This window comes from Ascaphus truei, unplaced genomic scaffold (genome assembly GCF_040206685.1).
Source record: "Ascaphus truei isolate aAscTru1 unplaced genomic scaffold, aAscTru1.hap1 HAP1_SCAFFOLD_1466, whole genome shotgun sequence".
NCBI classification, from domain to species: Eukaryota; Metazoa; Chordata; class Amphibia; order Anura; family Ascaphidae; genus Ascaphus; species Ascaphus truei.
In genome coordinates, this window is record NW_027454351.1 from 1 (window position 1) to 21,797 (window position 21,797).

The window sequence follows — 21,797 nt, forward strand, 5'->3', positions numbered from 1 at the left end:
ACAGTGAGGGGGGGGAGAAGCACAGTGAGGGGACAGGGAGAGGCACAGTGAGGGGGACAGGGAGAGGCACAGTCTTAGCTAAGGGGAGGGGGTGAGAGGCACAGTGAGGGGAGGGGGGAGAGAGGCACAGTGAGGGGGGGGATAGAGGCACAGTGAGGGGAGGGGGGAGAGAGGCGCAGCGAGGGGAGGGGGGAGAGGCACAGTGAGGGGACTGGGGGAAGGGGGTATAGAGGCAGTGAGGGGAGGGGGAGGGAGGCGCAGTGGGAGGAGGGGGGAGAGAGGCGCAGTGGGGGGAGGGGAAGAGGTGCGCAGTGAGGGGAGGGGGAAAAAGAGGCACAGTGAGGGGAGGGTGAGAGAGGTACAGTGAGGGGAGTGGGGGAGAGAGCACAGTGAGGGGAGGGGAAAGCGAGGCACAGTGAGGGGAGGGGGGGACAGAGGCACAGTGAGGGGAGGAGGGAGAGAGGCACAGTGAGGGGGGGAGAGAGGCACAGTGAGGGGAGGGGCGGAGAGAGGCACAGTGAGGGAGGTTGGAGAGGCACAGTGAGGAGAAGGGAGAGAAGCACAGTGAGGGGAGGGGGGAGAGGCACTGTGAGGGGAGAGAGGCACAGTGAGGGGAGGGGGGAGAGGCACAGTGAGGGGAGGAGGGAGATGCACAGTGAGGGGAAGGGGAGAGAGGCACAGTGAGGGGAGGGGGGAGGAGGCACAGTGAGGGGGGAGTGAGGCACAGTGAGGGGAGGGGGGAGAGAGGCACAGTGAGGGGGGGAGAGAGGCAAAGTGAGGGGAGCGGGGCACAGTGAGGGGGAGGGGAGAGAGGCACAGTGAGGGGAGAGGCACAGTGAGGGGAGGGGGGAGGAGGCACAGTGAGGGGGGGAGAGGCACAGTGAGGGGAGGGGGGAGAGAGGCACAGTGAGGGGGGGGAGAGAGGCAGAGTGAGGGGGGGGAGAGAGGCAAAGTGAGGGGAGCGGGGCACAGTGAGGGGAGGGGAGAGAGGCACAGTGAGGGGAGTGGGGAGAGGCACAGTGTGGGGAAGGAGGGGAGAGAGGCACAGTGAGGGGAGGTGGGAGAGGCACAGTGAGGGAAGGGGGGAGAGAGGCACAGTGAGGGGAGGGGGGAGAGAGGCACAGTAAGGGGAGGGGGGAGAGAGGCACAGTGAGGGGAGTGGGGGAGAGAGGCACAGTGAGGGGAGGGGGGAGCGAGGCACAGTGAGGGGACGGGGGGACAGAGGCACAGTGAGGGGATGGGGACAGAGGCACAGTGAGGGGAGGAGGGGAGAGAGGCACAGTGAAGGGAGGGGGGGAGAGAGGCACAGTGAGAGGAGGGGCGGAGAGAGGCACAGTGAGGAGAAGGGAGAGAAGCACAGTGAGGGGAGGGGGGAGAGAGGCACAGTGAGGGGAGGGCCGGAGAGAGGCACAGTGAGGAGAAGGGAGAGAAGCACAGTGAGGGGAGGGGGAGAGGCACAGTGAGGGGAGGGGAGAGAGACACAGTGAGGGGAGGGGGGAGAGGCACAGTGAGGGAATGGGGAGAGAGAGGCACAGTGAGGGGAGGGTGGAGGAATGCACAATGAGGAGGGGGAGAGAGGCACAGTGAGGGGAGGGGAGGGGAAAGAGGCACACTGAGGGGAGGGGGAGAGGCACGGGGAGGGAGAGGCACAGGGAGAGGGGAGCGAGGCATATTGAAGGGAGCGAGGCACAGTGAGGGGAGAGAGGCACAGTGAGGGGGAGAGAGACACAGTGAAAGGAGGGAAGAGTGAGGAAAGGGGGGAGAGGCACAGTGAGGGGAGGGCGGAGAGGCACAGTGAGGGATGGAGGAGAGAGAGGCTCAGTGAGGGAAGGGAGGAGAGAGGCACAGTGAGGGGAGGGGGGAGAGAGGCACATTGAGGGAAGGAGGAGAGAGGCACAGTGAGGGAAGGAGGAGAGGCACAGTGAGGGGAGGGAGGAGAGAGGCACAGTGAGGGGACAGGGAGAGGCACAGTGAGGGGAGGGAGGAGAGAGGCACAGTGAGGGGAGGGAGGAGAGAGGCACAGTGAAGGGGGGGGATAGAGGCACAGTGAGGGGAGGGGGGAGAGAGGCGCAGCAAGGGGAGGGGGGAGAGGCACAGTGAGGGGAGTGGGGGAAGGGGGTATAGAGGCAGTGAGGGGAGGGGGAGAGAGGCGCAGTGGGGGGAGGGGGAAGAGGTGCGCAGTGAGGGGAGGGGGAAAAAGAGGCACAGTGAGGTGAGGGAGGAGAGGGACATGGAAGAGGCACAGCGAGGGGACGGGGGAGAGGCACAGTGAGGGGAGGGGGGAGAGGCACAGTGAGGGGAGCGGGAGAGGCACAGTGATGGGAAGAGAGAGACACGGTGATGGGGAGAGAGAGGCACAGTGATGGGGAGAGAGAGGCACAGTGATGGGGAGAGAGGCACAGTGAGGGGGAGAGAGAGGCACAGTAAGGGAGAGAAAAAAATTAAGGCTGTGCCTATAGTGCCGTCGATGGCGACACGATGGGTGACGACGCCGTCGCCACCGGCAAAAGTTATGTTTCGCCGGGCGGCGGCAGTGCGGGATTCCGGCAATTTCATTTGTTCAAGTGACGTGACGACCCTTGAAAAATCTAATTTTGCCGGCTACCAGTTTCCGCAACGGCGACGTCGCTTTGTCGCCGTAGCGCGCAATATAAGCGCACGCGGCGGCAATGCTTCTGTTTTCGGCCGACGTCGCCAGTACTATATGCGCGGCCTAAGAATGTAGATTAAATATTTGAAAAATTGTGCTAATTATTCTGCTCCATACAAAATGTTCCTAATATTTCACTATACTGAGATAGATCCCTTAATTTCCCAGCGTTCTCGTGTGGTAACGGGGGAAGGGAGCAGCGCTGATTGAGACGACCCTAGGGAGCGATTCATGGTATGTTTATCAATTTAAACTTTTACATCCTCATAACCTTTTATAAAACACAGAACAAATGCAAAGAAAGCTGCAGAATGGCCGGTGTGGGGATCAAACCCACGGCCGCGGCATTATTATCCCCACAACTGCGCTATCCAGCAAGCAAGCAACTGTATGTAGGGAAGGGGAGAGAGGCACAGTGAGGGGAGGAGGGGATAGAGGCACAGTGAGGGGAGGAGGGGATAGAGGCACAGTGAGAGGAGGAGGGGATAGAGGCACAGTGAGGGGGGGAGAGAGGCACAGTGAGGGGGGGGGGGAGAGAGGCACAGTGAGGGGAGGGGGAGAGAGGCACAGTGAGGGGAGGGCCGCAGAGAGGCACAGTGAGGGGAGGGGAGAGAGGCACAGTGAGGAGAAGGGAGAGAAGCACAGTGAGGGGAGGGGAGAGAGGCACAGTGAGGGGAGGGGGGAGAGGCACAATGAGGGGAGGGGGGAGAGGCACAGTGAGGGGAAGGGAGAGAGGCACAGTGAGGGGAAGGGGAGAGAGGCACAGTGAGGTGAGGGGAGGGGGAGAGGCACAGTGAGGGGAGAGGGGCACAGTGAGGGGAGGGGGGAGAGAGGCACAGTGAGGGGGGGAGAGGCACAGTGAGGGGAGAGGGGAGAGAGACTCAGTGAAAGGAGGGGGAGAGAGGCACAGTGAGGGGAGGGGGGAGAGAGGCACAGTGAGGGGAGGGGGGAGAGAGGCACAGTGAGGGGAGGGGGGAGAGAGGCACAGTGAGGGGAGTGGGGGAGAGAGGCACAGTGAGGGGAGGGGAGAGAGGCACAGTGAGGGGAGTGGGGGAGAGAGGCACAGTGAGGGGAGAGGGGAGAGAGGCACAGTGAGGGGAGGGGGGAGGAGGCACAGTGAGGGGGGGGGAGAGAGGCACAGTGAGGGGAGGGGGGAGAGAGGCACAGTGAGGGGAGAGGGGCACAGTGAGGGGAGGGGAGAGAGGCACAGTGAGGGGAGTGGGGGAGAGAGGCACAGTGAGGGGAGAGGGGAGAGAGGCACAGTGAGGGGAGGAGGGAGGAGGCACAGTGAGGGGGGGGAGAGAGGCACAGTGAGGGAGGGGGAGAGAGGCAAAGTGAGGGGAGGGGGGAGAGAGGCAAAGTGAGGGGAGAGGGGCACAGTGAGGGGAGGGGAGAGAGGCACAGTGAGGGAGGGGAGAGAGGCACAGTGAGGGGAGTGGGGGAGAGAGGCACAGTGAGGGGAGTGGGGGAGAGAGGCACAGTGAGGGGAGTGGGGGAGAGAGGCACAGTGAGGGGAAGGAGGGGAGAGAGGCACAGTGAGGGGAGGGGGGAGAGAGGCACAGTGAGGGGAGGGGGGAGAGAGGCACAGTGAGGGGAGGGGGGAGAGAGGCACAGTGAGAGGAGGGGGGAGAGAGCACAGTGAGGGGAGGGGGGTACAGAGGCACAGTGAGGGGAGGAGGGGAGAGAGGCACAGTGACGGGAGGGGGGAGCGAGGCACAGTGAGGGGAGGGGGGTACAGAGGCACCGTGAGGGGAGGAGGGGAGAGAGGCACAGTGAGCAGAGGGGGGAAAGAGAGGCACAGTGAGGGGGGGAGAGGCACAGTGAGGAGAAGGGAGAGAAGCACAGTGAGGGGAGGGGGGGAGAGGCACAGTGAGGGGAGGGGAGAGAGGCACAGTGAGGGGAGGGGGGAGAGGCACAGTGAGGGGAAGGGGACAGAGGCACAGTGAGGGGAAGGGGACAGAGGCACAGTGAGGGGAAGGGGACAGAGGCACAGTGAGGGGAAGGGGACAGAGGCACAGTGAGGGGAGGGGAGAGAGGCACAGTGAGGGGAGGGGAGAGAGGCAAAGTGAGGGGAGGGGGAGAGGCACAGTGAGGGGAGGGGGAGAGTGAGGAAAGGGGGGAGAGGCACAGTGAGGGAATGGGGAGAGAGAGGCACAGTGAGGGGAGGGGGGAGGAATGCACAATGAGGAGGGGGAGAGAGGCACAGTGAGGGGAGGGGAGGGAAAGAGGCACAGTGAGGGGAGGGGGAGAGGCACGGGGAGGGGAGGGGGAGAGGCACGGGGAGGGGAGAGGCACAGGGAGAGGGAAGCGAGGCATATTGAGGGGAGCGAGGCACAGTGAGGGTAGAGGGGAGAGAGACACAGTGAGGGGGAGAGAGGCACAGAGAAAGGAGGGAAGAGTGAGGAAAGGGTGGAGAGGCACAGTGAGGGGAGGGGGAGAGAGGCACAGTGGGGGATGGAGGAGAGAGAGGCTCAGTGAGGGAAGGGAGGAGAGAGGCACATTGAGGGAAGGAGGAGAGAGAGGCACAGTGAGGGAAGGAGGAGAGGCACAGTGAGGGGAGGTAGGAGAGAGGCACAGTGAGGGGGGAGAGCACAGTGAGGGGACAGGGAGAGGCACAGTGAGGGGAGGGGGGTGAGAGGCACAGTGAGGGGAGGGAGGAGAGAGGCACAGTGAGGGAAGGGAGGAGAGAGGCACAGTGAGGGGGGGATAGAGGCACAGTGAGGGGGGATAGAGGCACAGTGAGGGAAGGGGGAGAGAGGCACATTGAGGGAAGGAGGAGAGAGAGGCACAGTGAGGGAAGGAGGAGAGGCACAGTGAGGGGAGGGAGGAGAGAGGCACAGTGAGGGGGGGGAGAAGCACAGTGAAAGGAGGGAAGAGTGAGGGAAGGGAGGAGAGAGGCACAGTGAGGGGAGGGGGGGAGAGAGGCACATTGAGGGAAGGAGGAGAGAGAGGCACAGTGAGGGAAGGAGGAGAGGCACAGTGAGGGGAGGGAGGAGAGAGGCACAGTGAGGGGGGGGAGAAGCACAGTGAGGGGACAGGGAGAGGCACAGTGAGGGGACAGGGAGAGGCACAGTGAGGGGAGGGGGTGAGAGGCACAGTGAGGGGAGGGGGGAGAGAGGCACAGTGAGGGGGGGGATAGAGGCACAGTGAGGGGAGGGGGGAGAGAGGCGCAGCGAGGGGAGGGGGGAGAGGCACAGTGAGGGGACTGGGGGAAGGGGGTATAGAGGCAGTGAGGGGAGGGGGAGGGAGGCGCAGTGGGAGGAGGGGGAGAGAGGCGCAGTGGGGGGAGGGGAAGAGGTGCGCAGTGAGGGGAGGGGGAAAAAGAGGCACAGTGAGGGGAGGGTGAGAGAGGTACAGTGAGGGGAGTGGGGGAGAGAGGCACAGTGAGGGGAGGGGAAAGCGAGGCACAGTGAGGGGAGGGGGGGACAGAGGCACAGTGAGGGGAGGAGGGGAGAGAGGCACAGTGAGGGGGGGAGAGAGGCACAGTGAGGGGAGGGGCGGAGAGAGGCACAGTGAGGGAGGTTGGAGAGGCACAGTGAGGAGAAGGGAGAGAAGCACAGTGAGGGGAGGGGGGAGAGGCACTGTGAGGGGAGAGAGGCACAGTGAGGGGAGGGGGGAGAGGCACAGTGAGGGGAGGAGGGAGATGCACAGTGAGGGGAAGGGGAGAGAGGCACAGTGAGGGGAGGGGGGAGGAGGCACAGTGAGGGGGGAGTGAGGCACAGTGAGGGGAGGGGGGAGAGAGGCACAGTGAGGGGGGGAGAGAGGCAAAGTGAGGGGAGCGGGGCACAGTGAGGGGAGGGGAGAGAGGCACAGTGAGGGGAGAGGCACAGTGAGGGGAGGGGGGAGGAGGCACAGTGAGGGGGGGAGAGGCACAGTGAGGGGAGGGGGGAGAGAGGCAGAGTGAGGGGGGGGAGAGAGGCAAAGTGAGGGGAGCGGGGCACAGTGAGGGGAGGGGAGAGAGGCACAGTGAGGGGAGTGGGGGAGAGGCACAGTGTGGGGAAGGAGGGGAGAGAGGCACAGTGAGGGGAGGTGGGAGAGGCACAGTGAGGGAAGGGGGGAGAGAGGCACAGTGAGGGGAGGGGGGAGAGAGGCACAGTAAGGGGAGGGGGGAGAGAGGCACAGTGAGGGGAGTGGGGGAGAGAGGCACAGTGAGGGGAGGGGGGAGCGAGGCACAGTGAGGGGACGGGGGGACAGAGGCACAGTGAGGGGATGGGGACAGAGGCACAGTGAGGGGAGGAGGGGAGAGAGGCACAGTGAAGGGAGGGGGGGAGAGAGGCACAGTGAGAGGAGGGGCGGAGAGAGGCACAGTGAGGAGAAGGGAGAGAAGCACAGTGAGGGGAGGGGGGAGAGAGGCACAGTGAGGGGAGGGCCGGAGAGAGGCACAGTGAGGAGAAGGGAGAGAAGCACAGTGAGGGGAGGGGGAGAGGCACAGTGAGGGGAGGGGAGAGAGACACAGTGAGGGGAGGGGGAGAGGCACAGTGAGGGAATGGGGAGAGAGAGGCACAGTGAGGGGAGGGTGGAGGAATGCACAATGAGGAGGGGGAGAGAGGCACAGTGAGGGGAGGGGAGGGGAAAGAGGCACACTGAGGGGAGGGGGAGAGGCACGGGGAGGGGAGAGGCACAGGGAGAGGGGAGCGAGGCATATTGAAGGGAGCGAGGCACAGTGAGGGGAGAGAGGCACAGTGAGGGGGAGAGAGACACAGTGAAAGGAGGGAAGAGTGAGGAAAGGGGGGAGAGGCACAGTGAGGGGAGGGCGGAGAGGCACAGTGAGGGATGGAGGAGAGAGAGGCTCAGTGAGGGAAGGGAGGAGAGAGGCACAGTGAGGGGAGGGGGGAGAGAGGCACATTGAGGGAAGGAGGAGAGAGGCACAGTGAGGGAAGGAGGAGAGGCACAGTGAGGGGAGGGAGGAGAGAGGCACAGTGAGGGGACAGGGAGAGGCACAGTGAGGGGAGGGAGGAGAGAGGCACAGTGAGGGGAGGGAGGAGAGAGGCACAGTGAAGGGGGGGGATAGAGGCACAGTGAGGGGAGGGGGGAGAGAGGCGCAGCAAGGGGAGGGGGGAGAGGCACAGTGAGGGGAGTGGGGGAAGGGGGTATAGAGGCAGTGAGGGGAGGGGGAGAGAGGCGCAGTGGGGGGAGGGGGAAGAGGTGCGCAGTGAGGGGAGGGGGAAAAAGAGGCACAGTGAGGTGAGGGAGGAGAGGGACATGGAAGAGGCACAGCGAGGGGACGGGGGAGAGGCACAGTGAGGGGAGGGGGGAGAGGCACAGTGAGGGGAGGGCCGCAGAGAGGCACAGTGAGGGGAGGGGAGAGAGGCACAGTGAGGAGAAGGGAGAGAAGCACAGTGAGGGGAGGGGGGGGAGAGAGGCACAGTGAGGGGGGGGAGAGAGGCACAGTGAGGGGAGGGCCGCAGAGAGGCACAGTGAGGGGAGGGGAGAGAGGCACAGTGAGGAGAAGGGAGAGAAACACAGTGAGGGGAGGGGGGAGAGGCACAGTGAGGGGAGAGAGGCACAGTGAGGGGAGGGGGGGAGAGGCACAATGAGGGGAGGGGGGAGAGGCACAATGAGGGGAGGGGGGAGAGGCACAGTGAGGGGAAGGAGGGGAGAGAGGCACAGTGAGGGGAAGGAGGGGAGAGAGGCACAGTGAGGGGAAGGAGGGGAGAGAGGCACAGTGAGTGGAGGGGGGAGAGAGGCACAGTGAGGGGAGGGGGAGAGAGGCACAGTGAGGGGAGGGGGGAGAGAGGCACAGTGAGGGGAGTGGGGGAGCGAGGCACAGTGAGGGGAGGGGGGGTACAGAGGCACAGTGAGGGGAGGAGGGGAGAGAGGTACAGTGAGGGGAGGGGGGGGAGAGAGGCACGGGGAGGGGAGGGGGAGAGGCACAGTGAGGGGAGAGAGGCACAGTGAGGGGGGGGAGAGGCACAGTGAGGGGAGAGGGGAGAGAGACACAGTGAGGGGAGGGGGAGAGAGGCACAGTGAGGGAGGGGGGAGAGAGGCACAGTGAGGGGAGGGGGGAGAGAGGCACAGTGAGGGGAGGGGGGAGAGAGGCACAGCGAGGGGAGGGGGGAGAGGCACAGTGAGGGGAGTGGGGGAGAGAGGCACAGTGAGGGGAGAGGGAGAGAGGCACAGTGAGGGGAGGAGGGAGGAGGCACAGTGAGGGGGGGAGAGAGGCACAGTGAGGGGAGGGGGGAGAGAGGCAAAGTGAGGGGAGGGGGGAGAGAGGCAAAGTGAGGGGAGAGGGGCACAGTGAGGGGAGGGGAGAGAGGCACAGTGAGGGGAGGGGAGAGAGGCACAGTGAGGGGAGTGGGGGAGAGAGGCACAGTGAGGGGAGTGGGGGAGAGAGGCACAGTGAGGGGAGTGGGGGAGAGAGGCACAGTGAGGGGAAGGAGGGGAGAGAGGCACAGTGAGGGGAGGGGGGAGAGAGGCACAGTGAGGGGAGGGGGGAGAGAGGCACAGTGAGGGGAGGGGGGAGAGAGGCACAGTGAGAGGAGGGGGGAGAGAGGCACAGTGAGGGGAGGGGGGTACAGAGGCACAGTGAGGGGAGGAGGGGAGAGAGGCACAGTGACGGGAGGGGGGGAGCGAGGCACAGTGAGGGGAGGGGGGTACAGAGGCACCGTGAGGGGAGGAGGGGAGAGAGGCACAGTGAGCAGAGGGGGGAAAGAGAGGCACAGTGAGGGGGGGAGAGGCACAGTGAGGAGAAGGGAGAGAAGCACAGTGAGGGGAGGGGGGAGAGGCACAGTGAGGGGAGGGGAGAGAGGCACAGTGAGGGGAGGGGAGAGAGGCACAGTGAGGGGAAGGGGACAGAGGCACAGTGTGGGGAAGGGGACAGAGGCACAGTGAGGGGAAGGGGACAGAGGCACAGTGAGGGGAAGGGGACAGAGGCACAGTGAGGGGAGGGGAGAGAGGCACAGTGAGGGGAGGGGAGAGAGGCAAAGTGAGGGGAGGGGGGAGAGGCACAGTGAGGGGAGGGGGAGAGTGAGGAAAGGGGGGAGAGGCACAGTGAGGGAATGGGGAGAGAGAGGCACAGTGAGGGGAGGGGGGAGGAATGCACAATGAGGAGGGGGAGAGAGGCACAGTGAGGGGAGGGGAGGGGAAAGAGGCACAGTGAGGGGAGGGGGAGAGGCACGGGGAGGGGAGGGGGAGAGGCACGGGGAGGGGAGAGGCACAGGGAGAGGGAAGCGAGGCATATTGAGGGAGCGAGGCACAGTGAGGGTAGAGGGGAGAGAGACACAGTGAGGGGGAGAGAGGCACAGAGAAAGGAGGGAAGAGTGAGGAAAGGGTGGAGAGGCACAGTGAGGGGAGGGGGAGAGAGGCACAGTGGGGGATGGAGGAGAGAGAGGCTCAGTGAGGGAAGGGAGGAGAGAGGCACATTGAGGGAAGGAGGAGAGAGAGGCACAGTGAGGGAAGGAGGAGAGGCACAGTGAGGGGAGGTAGGAGAGAGGCACAGTGAGGGGGGAGAGCACAGTGAGGGGACAGGGAGAGGCACAGTGAGGGGAGGGGGGTGAGAGGCACAGTGAGGGGAGGGAGGAGAGAGGCACAGTGAGGGAAGGGAGGAGAGAGGCACAGTGAGGGGGGGATAGAGGCACAGTGAGGGGGGATAGAGGCACAGTGAGGGAAGGGGGAGAGAGGCACATTGAGGGAAGGAGGAGAGAGAGGCACAGTGAGGGAAGGAGGAGAGGCACAGTGAGGGGAGGGAGGAGAGAGGCACAGTGAGGGGGGGGAGAAGCACAGTGAAAGGAGGGAAGAGTGAGGGAAGGGAGGAGAGAGGCACAGTGAGGGGAGGGGGGGAGAGAGGCACATTGAGGGAAGGAGGAGAGAGAGGCACAGTGAGGGAAGGAGGAGAGGCACAGTGAGGGGAGGGAGGAGAGAGGCACAGTGAGGGGGGGGAGAAGCACAGTGAGGGACAGGGAGAGGCACAGTGAGGGGACAGGGAGAGGCACAGTGAGGGGAGGGGTGAGAGGCACAGTGAGGGGAGGGGGGAGAGAGGCACAGTGAGGGGGGGGATAGAGGCACAGTGAGGGGAGGGGGGAGAGAGGCGCAGCGAGGGGAGGGGGGAGAGGCACAGTGAGGGGACTGGGGGAAGGGGGTATAGAGGCAGTGAGGGGAGGGGGAGGGAGGCGCAGTGGGAGGAGGGGAGAGAGGCGCAGTGGGGGGAGGGGAAGAGGTGCGCAGTGAGGGGAGGGGGAAAAAGAGGCACAGTGAGGGGAGGGTGAGAGAGGTACAGTGAGGGGAGTGGGGGAGAGAGGCACAGTGAGGGGAGGGGAAAGCGAGGCACAGTGAGGGAGGGGGGGACAGAGGCACAGTGAGGGGAGGAGGGGAGAGAGGCACAGTGAGGGGGGGAGAGAGGCACAGTGAGGGGAGGGGCGGAGAGAGGCACAGTGAGGGAGGTTGGAGAGGCACAGTGAGGAGAAGGGAGAGAAGCACAGTGAGGGGAGGGGGGAGAGGCACTGTGAGGGGAGAGAGGCACAGTGAGGGGAGGGGGGAGAGGCACAGTGAGGGGAGGAGGGAGATGCACAGTGAGGGGAAGGGGAGAGAGGCACAGTGAGGGGAGGGGGAGGAGGCACAGTGAGGGGGGAGTGAGGCACAGTGAGGGGAGGGGGGAGAGAGGCACAGTGAGGGGGGGAGAGAGGCAAAGTGAGGGGAGCGGGGCACAGTGAGGGGAGGGGAGAGAGGCACAGTGAGGGGAGAGGCACAGTGAGGGGAGGGGGGAGGAGGCACAGTGAGGGGGGGAGAGGCACAGTGAGGGGAGGGGGGAGAGAGGCACAGTGAGGGGGGGGAGAGAGGCAGAGTGAGGGGGGGGAGAGAGGCAAAGTGAGGGGAGCGGGGCACAGTGAGGGGAGGGGAGAGAGGCACAGTGAGGGAGTGGGGGAGAGGCACAGTGTGGGGAAGGAGGGGAGAGAGGCACAGTGAGGGGAGGTGGGAGAGGCACAGTGAGGGAAGGGGGGAGAGAGGCACAGTGAGGGGAGGGGGGAGAGAGGCACAGTAAGGGGAGGGGGGAGAGAGGCACAGTGAGGGGAGTGGGGGAGAGAGGCACAGTGAGGGGAGGGGGGAGCGAGGCACAGTGAGGGACGGGGGGACAGAGGCACAGTGAGGGGATGGGGACAGAGGCACAGTGAGGGGAGGAGGGGAGAGAGGCACAGTGAAGGGAGGGGGGGAGAGAGGCACAGTGAGAGGAGGGGCGGAGAGAGGCACAGTGAGGAGAAGGGAGAGAAGCACAGTGAGGGGAGGGGGGAGAGAGGCACAGTGAGGGGAGGGCCGGAGAGAGGCACAGTGAGGAGAAGGGAGAGAAGCACAGTGAGGGGAGGGGGAGAGGCACAGTGAGGGGAGGGGAGAGAGACACAGTGAGGGGAGGGGGGAGAGGCACAGTGAGGGAATGGGGAGAGAGAGGCACAGTGAGGGGAGGGTGGAGGAATGCACAATGAGGAGGGGGAGAGAGGCACAGTGAGGGGAGGGGAGGGGAAAGAGGCACACTGAGGGGAGGGGGAGAGGCACGGGGAGGGGAGAGGCACAGGGAGAGGGGAGCGAGGCATATTGAAGGGAGCGAGGCACAGTGAGGGGAGAGAGGCACAGTGAGGGGGAGAGAGACACAGTGAAAGGAGGGAAGAGTGAGGAAAGGGGGGAGAGGCACAGTGAGGGGAGGGCGGAGAGGCACAGTGAGGGATGGAGGAGAGAGAGGCTCAGTGAGGGAAGGGAGGAGAGAGGCACAGTGAGGGGAGGGGGGAGAGAGGCACATTGAGGGAAGGAGGAGAGAGGCACAGTGAGGGAAGGAGGAGAGGCACAGTGAGGGGAGGGAGGAGAGAGGCACAGTGAGGGGACAGGGAGAGGCACAGTGAGGGGAGGGAGGAGAGAGGCACAGTGAGGGGAGGGAGGAGAGAGGCACAGTGAAGGGGGGGGATAGAGGCACAGTGAGGGGAGGGGGGAGAGAGGCGCAGCAAGGGGAGGGGGGAGAGGCACAGTGAGGGGAGTGGGGGAAGGGGGTATAGAGGCAGTGAGGGGAGGGGGAGAGAGGCGCAGTGGGGGGAGGGGGAAGAGGTGCGCAGTGAGGGGAGGGGGAAAAAGAGGCACAGTGAGGTGAGGGAGGAGAGGGACATGGAAGAGGCACAGCGAGGGGACGGGGGAGAGGCACAGTGAGGGGAGGGGGGAGAGGCACAGTGAGGGGAGCGGGAGAGGCACAGTGATGGGAAGAGAGAGACACGGTGATGGGGAGAGAGAGGCACAGTGATGGGGAGAGAGAGGCACAGTGATGGGGAGAGAGGCACAGTGAGGGGGAGAGAGAGGCACAGTAAGGGAGAGAAAAAAATTAAGGCTGTGCCTATAGTGCCGTCGATGGCGACACGATGGGTGACGACGCCGTCGCCACCGGCAAAAGTTATGTTTCGCCGGGCGGCGGCAGTGCGGGATTCCGGCAATTTCATTTGTTCAAGTGACGTGACGACCCTTGAAAAATCTAATTTTGCCGGCTACCAGTTTCCGCAACGGCGACGTCGCTTTGTCGCCGTAGCGCGCAATATAAGCGCACGCGGCGGCAATGCTTCTGTTTTCGGCCGACGTCGCCAGTACTATATGCGCGGCCTAAGAATGTAGATTAAATATTTGAAAAATTGTGCTAATTATTCTGCTCCATACAAAATGTTCCTAATATTTCACTATACTGAGATAGATCCCTTAATTTCCCAGCGTTCTCGTGTGGTAACGGGGGAAGGGAGCAGCGCTGATTGAGACGACCCTAGGGAGCGATTCATGGTATGTTTATCAATTTAAACTTTTACATCCTCATAACCTTTTATAAAACACAGAACAAATGCAAAGAAAGCTGCAGAATGGCCGGTGTGGGGATCAAACCCACGGCCGCGGCATTATTATCCCCACAACTGCGCTATCCAGCAAGCAAGCAACTGTATGTAGGGAAGGGGGAGAGAGGCACAGTGAGGGGAGGAGGGGATAGAGGCACAGTGAGGGGAGGAGGGGATAGAGGCACAGTGAGAGGAGGAGGGGATAGAGGCACAGTGAGGGGGGGGAGAGAGGCACAGTGAGGGGGGGGGGGGAGAGAGGCACAGTGAGGGGAGGGGGAGAGAGGCACAGTGAGGGGAGGGCCGCAGAGAGGCACAGTGAGGGGAGGGGAGAGAGGCACAGTGAGGAGAAGGGAGAGAAGCACAGTGAGGGGAGGGGAGAGAGGCACAGTGAGGGGAGGGGGGAGAGGCACAATGAGGGGAGGGGGGAGAGGCACAGTGAGGGGAAGGGAGAGAGGCACAGTGAGGGGAAGGGGAGAGAGGCACAGTGAGGTGAGGGGAGGGGGAGAGGCACAGTGAGGGGAGAGGGGCACAGTGAGGGGAGGGGGGAGAGAGGCACAGTGAGGGGGGGAGAGGCACAGTGAGGGGAGAGGGGAGAGAGACACAGTGAAAGGAGGGGGAGAGAGGCACAGTGAGGGGAGGGGGGAGAGAGGCACAGTGAGGGGAGGGGGGAGAGAGGCACAGTGAGGGGAGGGGGGAGAGAGGCACAGTGAGGGGAGTGGGGGAGAGAGGCACAGTGAGGGGAGGGGGAGAGAGGCACAGTGAGGGGAGTGGGGGAGAGAGGCACAGTGAGGGGAGAGGGGAGAGAGGCACAGTGAGGGGAGGGGGGAGGAGGCACAGTGAGGGGGGGGGGAGAGAGGCACAGTGAGGGGAGGGGGGAGAGAGGCACAGTGAGGGGAGAGGGGCACAGTGAGGGGAGGGGAGAGAGGCACAGTGAGGGGAGTGGGGGAGAGAGGCACAGTGAGGGGAGAGGGGAGAGAGGCACAGTGAGGGGAGGAGGGAGGAGGCACAGTGAGGGGGGGGAGAGAGGCACAGTGAGGGGAGGGGGGAGAGAGGCAAAGTGAGGGGAGGGGGGAGAGAGGCAAAGTGAGGGGAGAGGGGCACAGTGAGGGGAGGGGAGAGAGGCACAGTGAGGGGAGGGGAGAGAGGCACAGTGAGGGGAGTGGGGGAGAGAGGCACAGTGAGGGGAGTGGGGGAGAGAGGCACAGTGAGGGGAGTGGGGGAGAGAGGCACAGTGAGGGGAAGGAGGGGAGAGAGGCACAGTGAGGGGAGGGGGGAGAGAGGCACAGTGAGGGGAGGGGGAGAGAGGCACAGTGAGGGGAGGGGGGAGAGAGGCACAGTGAGAGGAGGGGGGAGAGAGGCACAGTGAGGGGAGGGGGGTACAGAGGCACAGTGAGGGGAGGAGGGGAGAGAGGCACAGTGACGGGAGGGGGGAGCGAGGCACAGTGAGGGGAGGGGGGTACAGAGGCACCGTGAGGGGAGGAGGGGAGAGAGGCACAGTGAGCAGAGGGGGGAAAGAGAGGCACAGTGAGGGGGGGAGAGGCACAGTGAGGAGAAGGGAGAGAAGCACAGTGAGGGGAGGGGGGAGAGGCACAGTGAGGGGAGGGGAGAGAGGCACAGTGAGGGGAGGGGAGAGAGGCACAGTGAGGGGAAGGGGACAGAGGCACAGTGTGGGGAAGGGGACAGAGGCACAGTGAGGGGAAGGGGACAGAGGCACAGTGAGGGGAAGGGGACAGAGGCACAGTGAGGGGAGGGGAGAGAGGCACAGTGAGGGGAGGGGAGAGAGGCAAAGTGAGGGGAGGGGGGAGAGGCACAGTGAGGGGAGGGGGAGAGTGAGGAAAGGGGGGAGAGGCACAGTGAGGGAATGGGGAGAGAGAGGCACAGTGAGGGGAGGGGGGAGGAATGCACAATGAGGAGGGGGGAGAGAGGCACAGTGAGGGGAGGGGAGGGGAAAGAGGCACAGTGAGGGGAGGGGGGAGAGGCACGGGGAGGGGAGGGGGAGAGGCACGGGGAGGGGAGAGGCACAGGGAGAGGGAAGCGAGGCATATTGAGGGGAGCGAGGCACAGTGAGGGTAGAGGGGAGAGAGACACAGTGAGGGGGAGAGAGGCACAGAGAAAGGAGGGAAGAGTGAGGAAAGGGTGGAGAGGCACAGTGAGGGGAGGGGGAGAGAGGCACAGTGGGGGATGGAGGAGAGAGAGGCTCAGTGAGGGAAGGGAGGAGAGAGGCACATTGAGGGAAGGAGGAGAGAGAGGCACAGTGAGGGAAGGAGGAGAGGCACAGTGAGGGGAGGTAGGAGAGAGGCACAGTGAGGGGGGAGAGCACAGTGAGGGGACAGGGAGAGGCACAGTGAGGGGAGGGGGGTGAGAGGCACAGTGAGGGGAGGGAGGAGAGAGGCACAGTGAGGGAAGGGAGGAGAGAGGCACAGTGAGGGGGGGATAGAGGCACAGTGAGGGGGATAGAGGCACAGTGAGGGAAGGGGGAGAGAGGCACATTGAGGGAAGGAGGAGAGAGAGGCACAGTGAGGGAAGGAGGAGAGGCACAGTGAGGGGAGGGAGGAGAGAGGCACAGTGAGGGGGGGGAGAAGCACAGTGAAAGGAGGGAAGAGTGAGGGAAGGGAGGAGAGAGGCACAGTGAGGGGAGGGGGGGAGAGAGGCACATTGAGGGAAGGAGGAGAGAGAGGCACAGTGAGGGAAGGAGGAGAGGCACAGTGAGGGGAGGGAGGAGAGAGGCACAGTGAGGGGGGGGAGAAGCACAGTGAGGGGACAGGGAGAGGCACAGTGAGGGGACAGGGAGAGGCACAGTGAGGGGAGGGGGTGAGAGGCACAGTGAGGGGAGGGGGGAGAGAGGCACAGTGAGGGGGGGGATAGAGGCACAGTGAGGGGAGGGGGGAGAGAGGCGCAGCGAGGGGAGGGGGGAGAGGCACAGTGAGGGGACTGGGGGAAGGGGGTATAGAGGCAGTGAGGGGAGGGGGAGGGAGGCGCAGTGGGAGGAGGGGGAGAGAGGCGCAGTGGGGGGAGGGGAAGAGGTGCGCAGTGAGGGGAGGGGAAAAAGAGGCACAGTGAGGGGAGGGTGAGAGAGGTACAGTGAGGGGAGTGGGGGAGAGAGGCACAGTGAGGGGAGGGGAAAGCGAGGCACAGTGAGGGGAGGGGGGGACAGAGGCACAGTGAGGGGAGGAGGGGAGAGAGGCACAGTGAGGGGGGGAGAGAGGCACAGTGAGGGGAGGGGCGGAGAGAGGCACAGTGAGGGAGGTTGGAGAGGCACAGTGAGGAGAAGGGAGAGAAGCACAGTGAGGGGAGGGGGGAGAGGCACTGTGAGGGGAGAGAGGCACAGTGAGGGGAGGGGGGAGAGGCACAGTGAGGGAGGAGGGAGATGCACAGTGAGGGGAAGGGGAGAGAGGCACAGTGAGGGGAGGGGGGAGAGGCACAGTGAGGGGGGAGTGAGGCACAGTGAGGGGAGGGGGGAGAGAGGCACAGTGAGGGGGGGAGAGAGGCAAAGTGAGGGGAGCGGGGCACAGTGAGGGGAGGGGAGAGAGGCACAGTGAGGGGAGAGGCACAGTGAGGGGAGGGGGGGAGGAGGCACAGTGAGGGGGGGAGAGGCACAGTGAGGGGAGGGGGGAGAGAGGCACAGTGAGGGGGGGGAGAGAGGCAGAGTGAGGGGGGGGAGAGAGGCAAAGTGAGGGGAGCGGGGCACAGTGAGGGGAGGGGAGAGAGGCACAGTGAGGGGAGTGGGGGAGAGGCACAGTGTGGGGAAGGAGGGGAGAGAGGCACAGTGAGGGGAGGTGGGAGAGGCACAGTGAGGGAAGGGGGGAGAGAGGCACAGTGAGGGGAGGGGGGAGAGAGGCACAGTAAGGGGAGGGGGGAGAGAGGCACAGTGAGGGAGTGGGGGAGAGAGGCACAGTGAGGGGAGGGGGGAGCGAGGCACAGTGAGGGGACGGGGGACAGAGGCACAGTGAGGGGATGGGGACAGAGGCACAGTGAGGGGAGGAGGGGAGAGAGGCACAGTGAAGGGAGGGGGGGAGAGAGGCACAGTGAGAGGAGGGGCGGAGAGAGGCACAGTGAGGAGAAGGGAGAGAAGCACAGTGAGGGGAGGGGGGAGAGAGGCACAGTGAGGGGAGGGCCGGAGAGAGGCACAGTGAGGAGAAGGGAGAGAAGCACAGTGAGGGGAGGGGGAGAGGCACAGTGAGGGGAGGGGAGAGAGACACAGTGAGGGGAGGGGGGAGAGGCACAGTGAGGGAATGGGGAGAGAGAGGCACAGTGAGGGGAGGGTGGAGGAATGCACAATGAGGAGGGGGAGAGAGGCACAGTGAGGGGAGGGGAGGGGAAAGAGGCACACTGAGGGGAGGGGGAGAGGCACGGGGAGGGGAGAGGCACAGGGAGAGGGGAGCGAGGCATATTGAAGGGAGCGAGGCACAGTGAGGGGAGAGAGGCACAGTGAGGGGGAGAGAGACACAGTGAAAGGAGGGAAGAGTGAGGAAAGGGGGGAGAGGCACAGTGAGGGGAGGGCGGAGAGGCACAGTGAGGGATGGAGGAGAGAGAGGCTCAGTGAGGGAAGGGAGGAGAGAGGCACAGTGAGGGAGGGGGGAGAGAGGCACATTGAGGGAAGGAGGAGAGAGGCACAGTGAGGGAAGGAGGAGAGGCACAGTGAGGGGAGGGAGGAGAGAGGCACAGTGAGGGGACAGGGAGAGGCACAGTGAGGGGAGGGAGGAGAGAGGCACAGTGAGGGGAGGGAGGAGAGAGGCACAGTGAAGGGGGGGGATAGAGGCACAGTGAGGGGAGGGGGGAGAGAGGCGCAGCAAGGGGAGGGGGAGAGGCACAGTGAGGGGAGTGGGGGAAGGGGGTATAGAGGCAGTGAGGGGAGGGGGAGAGAGGCGCAGTGGGGGGAGGGGGAAGAGGTGCGCAGTGAGGGGAGGGGGAAAAAGAGGCACAGTGAGGTGAGGGAGGAGAGGGACATGGAAGAGGCACAGCGAGGGGACGGGGGAGAGGCACAGTGAGGGGAGGGGGGAGAGGCACAGTGAGGGGAGCGGGAGAGGCACAGTGATGGGAAGAGAGAGACACGGTGATGGGGAGAGAGAGGCACAGTGATGGGGGAGAGAGAGGCACAGTGATGGGGAGAGAGGCACAGTGAGGGGGAGAGAGAGGCACAGTAAGGGAGAGAAAAAAATTAAGGCTGTGCCTATAGTGCCGTCGATGGCGACACGATGGGTGACGACGCCGTCGCCACCGGCAAAAGTTATGTTTCGCCGGGCGGCGGCAGTGCGGGATTCCGGCAATTTCATTTGTTCAAGTGACGTGACGACCCTTGAAAAATCTAATTTTGCCGGCTACCAGTTTCCGCAACGGCGACGTCGCTTTGTCGCCGTAGCGCGCAATATAAGCGCACGCGGCGGCAATGCTTCTGTTTTCGGCCGACGTCGCCAGTACTATATGCGCGGCCTAAGAATGTAGATTAAATATTTGAAAAATTGTGCTAATTATTCTGCTCCATACAAAATGTTCCTAATATTTCACTATACTGAGATAGATCCCTTAATTTCCCAGCGTTCTCGTGTGGTAACGGGGGAAGGGAGCAGCGCTGATTGAGACGACCCTAGGGAGCGATTCATGGTATGTTTATCAATTTAAACTTTTACATCCTCATAACCTTTTATAAAACACAGAACAAATGCAAAGAAAGCTGCAGAATGGCCGGTGTGGGATCAAACCCACGGCCGCGGCATTATTATCCCCACAACTGCGCTATCCAGCAAGCAAGCAACTGTATGTAGGGAAGGGGGAGAGAGGCACAGTGAGGGGAGGAGGGGATAGAGGCACAGTGAGGGGAGGAGGGGATAGAGGCACAGTGAGAGGAGGAGGGGATAGAGGCACAGTGAGGGGGGGGAGAGAGGCACAGTGAGGGGGGGGGGGGAGAGAGGCACAGTGAGGGGAGGGGGAGAGAGGCACAGTGAGGGGAGGGCCGCAGAGAGGCACAGTGAGGGGAGGGGAGAGAGGCACAGTGAGGAGAAGGGAGAGAAGCACAGTGAGGGGAGGGGAGAGAGGCACAGTGAGGGGAGGGGGGAGAGGCACAATGAGGGGAGGGGGGAGAGGCACAGTGAGGGGAAGGGAGAGAGGCACAGTGAGGGGAAGGGGAGAGAGGCACAGTGAGGTGAGGGGAGGGGGAGAGGCACAGTGAGGGGAGAGGGGCACAGTGAGGGGAGGGGGGAGAGAGGCACAGTGAGGGGGGGAGAGGCACAGTGAGGGGAGAGGGGAGAGAGACACAGTGAAAGGAGGGGGAGAGAGGCACAGTGAGGGGAGGGGGGAGAGAGGCACAGTGAGGGGAGGGGGGAGAGAGGCACAGTGAGGGGGAGGGGGGGAGAGAGAGGCACAGTGAGGGAGTGGGGGAGAGAGGCACAGTGAGGGGAGGGGAGAGAGGCACAGTGAGGGGAGTGGGGGAGAGAGGCACAGTGAGGGGAGAGGGGAGAGAGGCACAGTGAGGGGAGGGGGAGGAGGCACAGTGAGGGGGGGGGAGAGAGGCACAGTGAGGGGAGGGGGGAGAGAGGCACAGTGAGGGGAGAGGGGCACAGTGAGGGGAGGGGAGAGAGGCACAGTGAGGGGAGTGGGGGAGAGAGGCACAGTGAGGGGAGAGGGGAGAGAGGCACAGTGAGGGGAGGAGGGAGGAGGCACAGTGAGGGGGGGGAGAGAGGCACAGTGAGGGGAGGGGGGAGAGAGGCAAAGTGAGGGAGGGGGGAGAGAGGCAAAGTGAGGGGAGAGGGGCACAGTGAGGGGAGGGGAGAGAGGCACAGTGAGGGGAGGGGAGAGAGGCACAGTGAGGGGAGTGGGGGAGAGAGGCACAGTGAGGGGAGTGGGGGAGAGAGGCACAGTGAGGGGAGTGGGGGAGAGAGGCACAGTGAGGGAAGGAGGGGAGAGAGGCACAGTGAGGGGAGGGGGGAGAGAGGCACAGTGAGGGGAGGGGGGAGAGAGGCACAGTGAGGGGAGGGGGGAGAGAGGCACAGTGAGAGGAGGGGGGAGAGAGGCACAGTGAGGGGAGGGGGGTACAGAGGCACAGTGAGGGGAGGAGGGGAGAGAGGCACAGTGACGGGAGGGGGGAGCGAGGCACAGTGAGGGGAGGGGGGTACAGAGGCACCGTGAGGGGAGGAGGGGAGAGAGGCACAGTGAGCAGAGGGGGGAAAGAGAGGCACAGTGAGGGGGGGAGAGGCACAGTGAGGAGAAGGGAGAGAAGCACAGTGAGGGGAGGGGGGAGAGGCACAGTGAGGGGAGGGGAGAGAGGCACAGTGAGGGGAGGGGGGAGAGGCACAGTGAGGGGAAGGGGACAGAGGCACAGTGAGGGGAAGGGGACAGAGGCACAGTGAGGGGAAGGGGACAGAGGCACAGTGAGGGGAAGGGGACAGAGGCACAGTGAGGGGAGGGGAGAGAGGCACAGTGAGGGGAGGGGAGAGAGGCAAAGTGAGGGGAGGGGGGAGAGGCACAGTGAGGGGAGGGGGAGAGTGAGGAAAGGGGGGAGAGGCACAGTGAGGGAATGGGGAGAGAGAGGCACAGTGAGGGGAGGGGGGGAGGAATGCACAATGAGGAGGGGGAGAGAGGCACAGTGAGGGGAGGGGAGGGGAAAGAGGCACAGTGAGGGGAGGGGGAGAGGCACGGGGAGGGGAGGGGGAGAGGCACGGGGAGGGGAGAGGCACAGGGAGAGGGAAGCGAGGCATATTGAGGGGAGCGAGGCACAGTGAGGGTAGAGGGGAGAGAGACACAGTGAGGGGGAGAGAGGCACAGAGAAAGGAGGGAAGAGTGAGGAAAGGGTGGAGAGGCACAGTGAGGGGAGGGGGAGAGAGGCACAGTGGGGGATGGAGGAGAGAGAGGCTCAGTGAGGGAAGGGAGGAGAGAGGCACATTGAGGGAAGGAGGAGAGAGAGGCACAGTGAGGGAAGGAGGAGAGGCACAGTGAGGGGAGGTAGGAGAGAGGCACAGTGAGGGGGGAGAGCACAGTGAGGGGACAGGGAGAGGCACAGTGAGGGGAGGGGGGTGAGAGGCACAGTGAGGGGAGGGAGGAGAGAGGCACAGTGAGGGAAGGGAGGAGAGAGGCACAGTGAGGGGGGGATAGAGGCACAGTGAGGGGGGATAGAGGCACAGTGAGGGAAGGGGGAGAGAGGCACATTGAGGGAAGGAGGAGAGAGAGGCACAGTGAGGGAAGGAGGAGAGGCACAGTGAGGGGAGGGAGGAGAGAGGCACAGTGAGGGGGGGGAGAAGCACAGTGAAAGGAGGGAAGAGTGAGGGAAGGGAGGAGAGAGGCACAGTGAGGGGAGGGGGGGAGAGAGGCACATTGAGGGAAGGAGGAGAGAGAGGCACAGTGAGGGAAGGAGGAGAGGCACAGTGAGGGGA